A 7,372-nucleotide genomic window follows, 5' to 3' on the forward strand; every position below is an offset into this window, starting at 1 on the left:
AAAGATGGTCACTACATAATACTAAAGGGGTCAATCCAACAGTAGGAAATAACCCTTATAAACATTTATGCACCCAATATAAGAGCACCTAAATATATAAAAAATTTCTTGGGGGACTTTAAAGGGGAGATTGACAGCAACACAATCATAGTGGGGGACTTTAACACCCCACTGTCAGCACTGGACAGATCATCAAGACAAAAATCAACAGGGAAACACAGACCTTAAATGACTCACTAGACCTAATGGATTTAATTGACATTTACAGAACATTTCACCCCAAAGCAGCAGAATACACATTCTTCTCAAGTGCACATGGAACATTCTCAAAAATAGACCACATATTAGGGCACAAGGCAAGTCTCTACGAATATAAGAAGATTGAAGTCATATCAAGCATCTTCTCGGATCACAATGCCATGAAGTTAGAAATCAACCACTATAAAAAAACTCAAAAATATTCAAACACATGGAGGCTAAATAGCATGTTATTAAACAATGAATGGGTTACTAATGAGATCAAGGAAGAAATAAAACACTTCATGGAAAGTAACGAAAATGAACAGACAACAACCCAAAATCTATGGGACACAGCAAAAGCAGTCCTGAGAGGAAAATTCATGGCATTACAGGCCTATCTCAAGAAACAAGAAAAAGATCTAATGAACCATCTAACACAACAGCTAAAAGAACTAGAATGAAAGCAGCAAGAAAAGCCCTGAGGAAGTAGAAGGAAGGAAATAATAAAAATCAGAGCAGAAATTAATGACATAGAGACTAAAAAATAATACAAAAAAAATCAATGCAACCAAGAGCTGGTTCTTTGAAAAGGTAAATAAGATTGAAGCACCTTTAGCCAGACTCATTAAAAAACAAAGAGAGAGGACCCAAATAAATAAAATCAGAAATGAAAGAGGCGATATAACAACTGACCCAACAGAAATACAAAGGATTGTAAGAAAATATTATGAGCAACTGTATGCCAACAAATTGGACAACATGGGGGAAATGGACAAATTCCTAGAAGCATACAACCTTCTAAAACTGAATCAAGAAGAGGCAGAAAACCTGAATAGGCTGATAACAACTAATGAAATTGAAGCAGTAATCAAAAAACTCCCAGCAAACAAAAGTCCTGGACCAGATGGATTTACAGGCAAGTTTTACCAAACATTCAAAGAAGAATTAACACCTATTCTATTCAAAGTATTCCAGAAAATTCAAGAGGAGGGAAAACTCCCAAACTCTTTTTATGAGGCCAGCATCGTCCTAATCCCAAAACCAGATAAAGACACTACAAAGAAAGAAAATTACAGGCCAATATCCCTGATGAACATAGATGCTAAAATCCTCACTAAAATACTATCAAACCGGATCCAGCAATACATTAAAAAGATCATACATCAAAGTACTACTAGATTTGATAAATGAATTTGGCAAGGTAGCTGGATACAAAATCAACACCCAGAAATCAATGACAACAATGAACTTTCAGAGAGAGAAAAACTAAAAAAGCAATACCATTTACTATTGCAACTAAATAAATAAGATACCTAGGAATAAACTTAACCACGGATGTAAAAGACCTGTACTCAGAAAACTACGTGACACTGAAAAAAAAAAAAATAGAGGTAGATTTAAACAAGTAGAAGAATATACCATGCTCATGGATTGGAAGAATTAATATCATTAAAATGTCCATACTACCCAAAACAATCTATAAATTCAATGCAATTCCTATTAAAATACCAACAGCATATTTCACAGACCTAGAACAAACATTTTGAAAATTTATATGGAACCAAAAAAGACCCTGAATAGCTGCAGCCATCTTGAGAAAAAAGAACAGAGTGGGAGGGATCACATTACCAGACTTCAAACTGTATTACAAAGCCACTGTAATCAAAACAGGCATATAGATCAAAGGAGCAGAACAGAGACCCCAGAAGTAGACCCACGCCATTATGGTCAGTTAGTATTTGACAAAGGGGGCAAGAGTATCCAGTGGAGTAAAAACAGTCTCTTCAATAAATGGTGCTGGGAAAATTGGACAGATACATGCAAAAAAATGAAACTAGACCAGCAACTTTCATGATACACAAAAATAAACTCAAAATGGATAGAAGACTTAAATGTAAGTCACGAAACCATAAAAATCCTGGAAGAAAACATAGCAGTAAAGTCAAAGACATCCCACATAGTGGACTATTCACTGATACATCTCCTAGGGCAAGAGAAACAAAAGAAAAAATAAACATATGGGACTACATCAAACTAAAAGGCTTCTGCACAGCAAAAGAAAACAGCCTCAAAATACAAAGGAACCCCACAGTCTGGGAAAACATATTTGCCAAGGATGTATCTAATAAGGGGCTAATTTCCAAAGTGTACAAAGAACTCATATTACTCAGCAAGAGGAAGGCAAACAACCCAATTAAGAAATGGGCAAAGGACCTGAATAGACACTTCTCCAAAGAGGACATACAGATGGCCAAGAGACATGAGAAAATGCTCAACGTTGCTAACATCAGAGAGATGCAAATTAAAGCCACAATGAGGTATCACTTCACACCTGTCAGAATGGCTCCATCAACAAATCAACAAACAACCTGTGCTGGCGAGGGTGTGGAGAAAGGGGGACCCTGGTACACTGCTGGTGGGGATGCAGACTGGGGCGACCACTATGGAAAACAGTATGGAGGTTCCTCAAAAAATTAAAAATGGAGTTGCCTTTTGACCCAGTGATTCCACTCCTAGGAATATATCCAAAGAATCCTGAAACACTAATCAGAAAGGATATATGCACCCCGATGTTCATAGCAGCACAGTTTACAGTAGCTAAGATCTGGAAACAGCCCAAGTGCCCATCGGTAGATGAGTGGATAAAAAAGCTGTGGGACATTTACACCATGGAATACTACGCAGCTGTAAAGAAGAAGGATCTCGTACCCTTTGGGACAGTGTGGATGGACCTGGAGAATATTATGCCAAGTGAAATAAGCCAGGCAGAGAAAGACAAACATCACATGACCTCGCTTATATGTGGAATCTAAAGAACTTAATAAACTGATGAACAGAACAGATTCAATGACATGGAAGCATAGATGAGACTGATGAATGTCAGAGGGATGGAGGAGGGTGGGTGGGTGGAGGGGGAGAGAGTAACCAAAGAATTTATGTGCATATATGCACAACCCAAGGACATGGACAATGGTGGGGAGAGGGACTGGGGAGAGGGAGGGGACGGGGTGGAACAGGTCATTGGGGAGAAAAAGGGACATCTGTAATATTTTAAACAACAACAACAAAAATTAATGGCTTAAATGCAAAAGCTGAAACCATAAAAATCTTAAAAGAAAAAAACGTAGACAATAAAGTCTCAGACATTTCTCATAACAAGGAAAAGGTGACCCCAGACCAGAGGACCTGGGCTTCATATTTAAATACACAAGTGACATGCATATACCATATGTATGTATGTGCATATGTGTACGGACTTATGCAACGATACGTAGATTATATATTTTTAATTTAAAACAGATTAGTAGTTAATTTGTTAACTACCATTAACTAATAGTAAGTTTTTAAAAAGTAGTTAATATACTTTTTCACCATAAATGAAATAAAAACTTAACCTTCAGCAAAGGAAAGACAATTCAACAAAAAACAATGTAAAGTGCTGTTTTCTTTCTTGACTTGTAAGTACTGAACTTGGAGCCTCACTTAGCACTTTTTTTACTATTGTCAGCTTTTTCACATAGTTAAATTTGGAGTGTAATTCCTGCCAGCACTCCCTGCATCTCACTCTCACAAACAGTCACAAGTTCTCACATTTCTTTACTGGGTGTCTTTCTCGGTCTGTGGAGTGTATTATAATTTTTTTTTCTTCCTGGAAAACCATTAAGAAACATGCTGTTGGCCCCCCTCTTCCATGCTTGACCTGTCCCAGCCCCCTGCAGCCCTGCAGGAAGAGCTGATGCCCATCTTCATCTGCAGCCCCTTTCCTGCCCGGCCCTGCCAGGGAAGGAAGCACTTGCCAATTCCAGTCAGCAGGTTCTTACTGAATGGAGGCGGGTGCCTGGGCCTCAGCTCCAGCAGAATGCCCTGGAACCTGTCCTACACCCGCGAGCCCGTGTGCCAAGGGCCCAGGAGAATCCGCAGGCTCCTGGGTGCAAGTCATCCCCAGCCCCTCGCCTCACTGCGCCGCGCTCCTGCCTCTTTCCTAGTCAGCTTTCTTCTCCCCACCACCAGTGACGTGCTGCATCCCCAGCTTGTACGCTTGGGACCTGGGTGCCCTCAGTTCTCATGAGGCCCTGGAGCTGCTTGCTGCTTCCTGCGTAAATCCTGGCTCAGTTTACGCCATTGCCAGGTATCCCAGACATCTGCTGAACAGGACTCTTATCTGTGTGTCCACTGGATCCCACTGAATGGAACCAGAGCTGGGCTTGCTGGTCACTGCAGCCGCTGGGCCTCCCTTGCCCAGCCACCCTCCCAGCCCCAGGCTCAGCAGCCAGCCCAGCTCCTCCCCTCCAGCCGACCCCTCTGGCTCTGCCCAGCCTTATGAGCTCCTTCTGCACTTTCCTTCTGGGGGAGTACAGATCTCCTCTGCAGATCCCAGCAACATTCTTCCACGGATGCCACGGAGATAATTTAGCAAACATAGTTTAGCAAGTTAGCATTTTTCTAGTCTGGCTTTCTTTTTTCACTCAGACAGTTATCCAAAAGCCAAGTTTAGCCCATAAACATTGCATACATATGCATGCATGTATTAAGTACATCTTGCCTCCACCCATTCCTTGTTGCTGCATTTATTCAAACGGTATTCAGGCATTAAGGCTCACATCATGAGTCGCCTCTCTCCAAAAAATTTCTCGATGATTTTAAATTCTATGGACCATTTTAAACTCTCCATTTCTTGGGACTATTATTGATAACATAATTTAAGCCTCGATTTCACCATAAACTCTCCTTCATTTTCCTCGGATCTTTTGTGTATAAGTGCAGTGTGTGTGACTATGTGTGTGTATGTGATATGTGTGTGTATGTGATGTGTGTGTGTGTGTTTCCAGGGCTCTGCCTCACTTTCTTGTTTCCCTTCCCAGTATAATGTTCTTTATATGATTATTGCCAAAGAAAGAAGAGCTTTGACTCAGAAGAATTAGGTGGGAACTTTCTCCAGGTGGAAAGGGTAGTGAGTGGACTTAGGAAGGCCCATGAGCTTTCTCACAGAAGCTCTGGAAGCATCCCCAGGGGTTCCCATGACCCTCTGCTATTTCAGCTCCGAATCTCAGACAATATAAGTCCAAGCCCAAGAAATCTTTCCGGCCCAGGATGGCTGCATTCTCTCAGAGCTGAGTCTATGCCAAAGGCACAGCACTGCCAAGCCCCCAGTTCAAGCCCCCAGCCCACCACGAAGTCATATTGACTGCAAATCAGGCAAGAACTGGAGCCAACGTGCCTCTTGTTGGGTAGAAAACAGATGGCTGGGCCAGAGAAAGCTGACGGAAGGAATCACAAAACAAGTATCAATCAACCCAAGCAACTTGGCGTTAGCCAGCAGGCAGCTTCGCAGCCCGGGCAGGGCTCTCTGGTGGCGTTTTTAGAGGCTTTCCTAATTAAGGATGAGCTATGGAGCTCATCAGCCACCCTAAGTCCCTGCTAAATGTGGCAGGTGGCATCTGAGTGCCCCCTCCCACCATGAACTCTCCAGTTGTGCGTAAGAAGGGCATATCCCGCCAGCCAAGGAGCTGTGAACAGAAATGGAGCAGAGGAAGAATTTAAAGGGACACAACCCCTGAAGCAATGGCCTGATGGCCTGATAGGCTGGGCCTCCACATCTGCCACTTACACTGCTGAGTGCAGTTGCGGCCAGGTGTGCGTGTTGTCGCTCTTACTAGATGTAAATTGTTGTAGGAGAAGGGCCCCTGCCACAATGTTCCTTAGTCCCACAGCACTAAGCATAGTGCTGGAGCCAGTGACGAACATTCTATTGAAATGTGGTCAGCTCGATCCATTCCGTTTTACTTAGATTCCTAAATATTCTATATTTTAGTGTATCTTGTACAGCTTACTAATCTATGCCTTATCATTGTCTACTTTTAATAGTTTATGTGTATTTCTATTGTTTCTCCTACATCTATAAAGTCCTTAAGGGAGGTACCAGGACTTAATTTTTACTCTGGATCCGGCTCTATCGCCCTAGCTGCCGAATCAGGACTAAGCACATCACAGGCTCTCCATTCATGCTTGCCGGCCAGAATCACTTTGGGGCTGAATGTGGACACGGGCCACACATGTGGATCCTTTCTTACTACTTGTTCTGTTGCTGCTCTGTGCCAGGAACTGGGTGAGAATGCAGGCCCCACTCCAGTGGGAGACGAGCCTTTGTGTCCCCATTTTGTAATCAGGAGTCAATGGTCCTCAATCAAACTCAGAACAGTCATTTTACTCCAAGGACTGACTCTTGACGCTCAGGCTTCCCAATCATGTAATCCTCACTTGCTGATCAATTTTGTGTTATTAAACTAGATGAAGTCCATAATGCATCCAGCAGAGTCTGGCACATGGTGGGTGCTCAATTTGTAGTCACAACTCTATAATAAGATCTTTTATTATAAGCATTAAAAGACTTTTTATCCATTTTATTATAAGATTTCTATTTCTTTGGGGCCTTTTGCTTAGGTTCCCAAGGCTGGAAAGAAAAAGAACAGAAAATAAAGGTGCTTTTTAAAATAGATGAAACATGGCTGTGATCTCTAAGTATTTGGGTTTTAGACCATGAGTGTGTGAGTGTGATGTTTTGATCACACACAGAGCTGTATTTATTGTTTTAGGGTCATCTGGCTGATTCTCATTCGGACGTTGCTATCTCGTGCAAAGCAGAGTGATACCAGGTTTTTGGACAACGAGGAAAATCTTGATAAGCAGGTGTGATAAATCTGAAGAAACGCAGTTAGGGGCAGGATTGGAGAGCAAACAACCTTAAGGTAAGACTTCATGACTGCTCCTGGAGGTGGAGTAGAGAAAGATATAGAAATCTGAAACTCAGTGAGAGCAGATCAGACACAAGTCAAGGTAACCAACAAGTCGGGGAAATTCAAGTTCTAATTCTGCCAACCAGACCTCCTTCCCCTCAAAAAAAATGTGGTTCTAAGGTCTGTGGGTGCTACTGGATATCTCACCTTTCTTACTGTAAGCAAAATCTGGGCTGCACTCAGGAAAATTATGGGGCCTTTGAGAAAGTTCGAAGACCAATTCTAGATGTGCTCTGACTCCGTCTGGGCCCAGAGAAGGGTCCTGATGGGGGTGGGGACATCCAAATGGAGTGAGTCCCTCACTGCTGGGTGCATTCTGATGCTTCTTCCATGAAAGC

This window comes from Miniopterus natalensis, chromosome 4 (genome assembly GCF_054644295.1).
Source record: "Miniopterus natalensis isolate mMinNat1 chromosome 4, mMinNat1.hap1, whole genome shotgun sequence".
NCBI classification, from domain to species: domain Eukaryota; kingdom Metazoa; phylum Chordata; class Mammalia; order Chiroptera; family Miniopteridae; genus Miniopterus; species Miniopterus natalensis.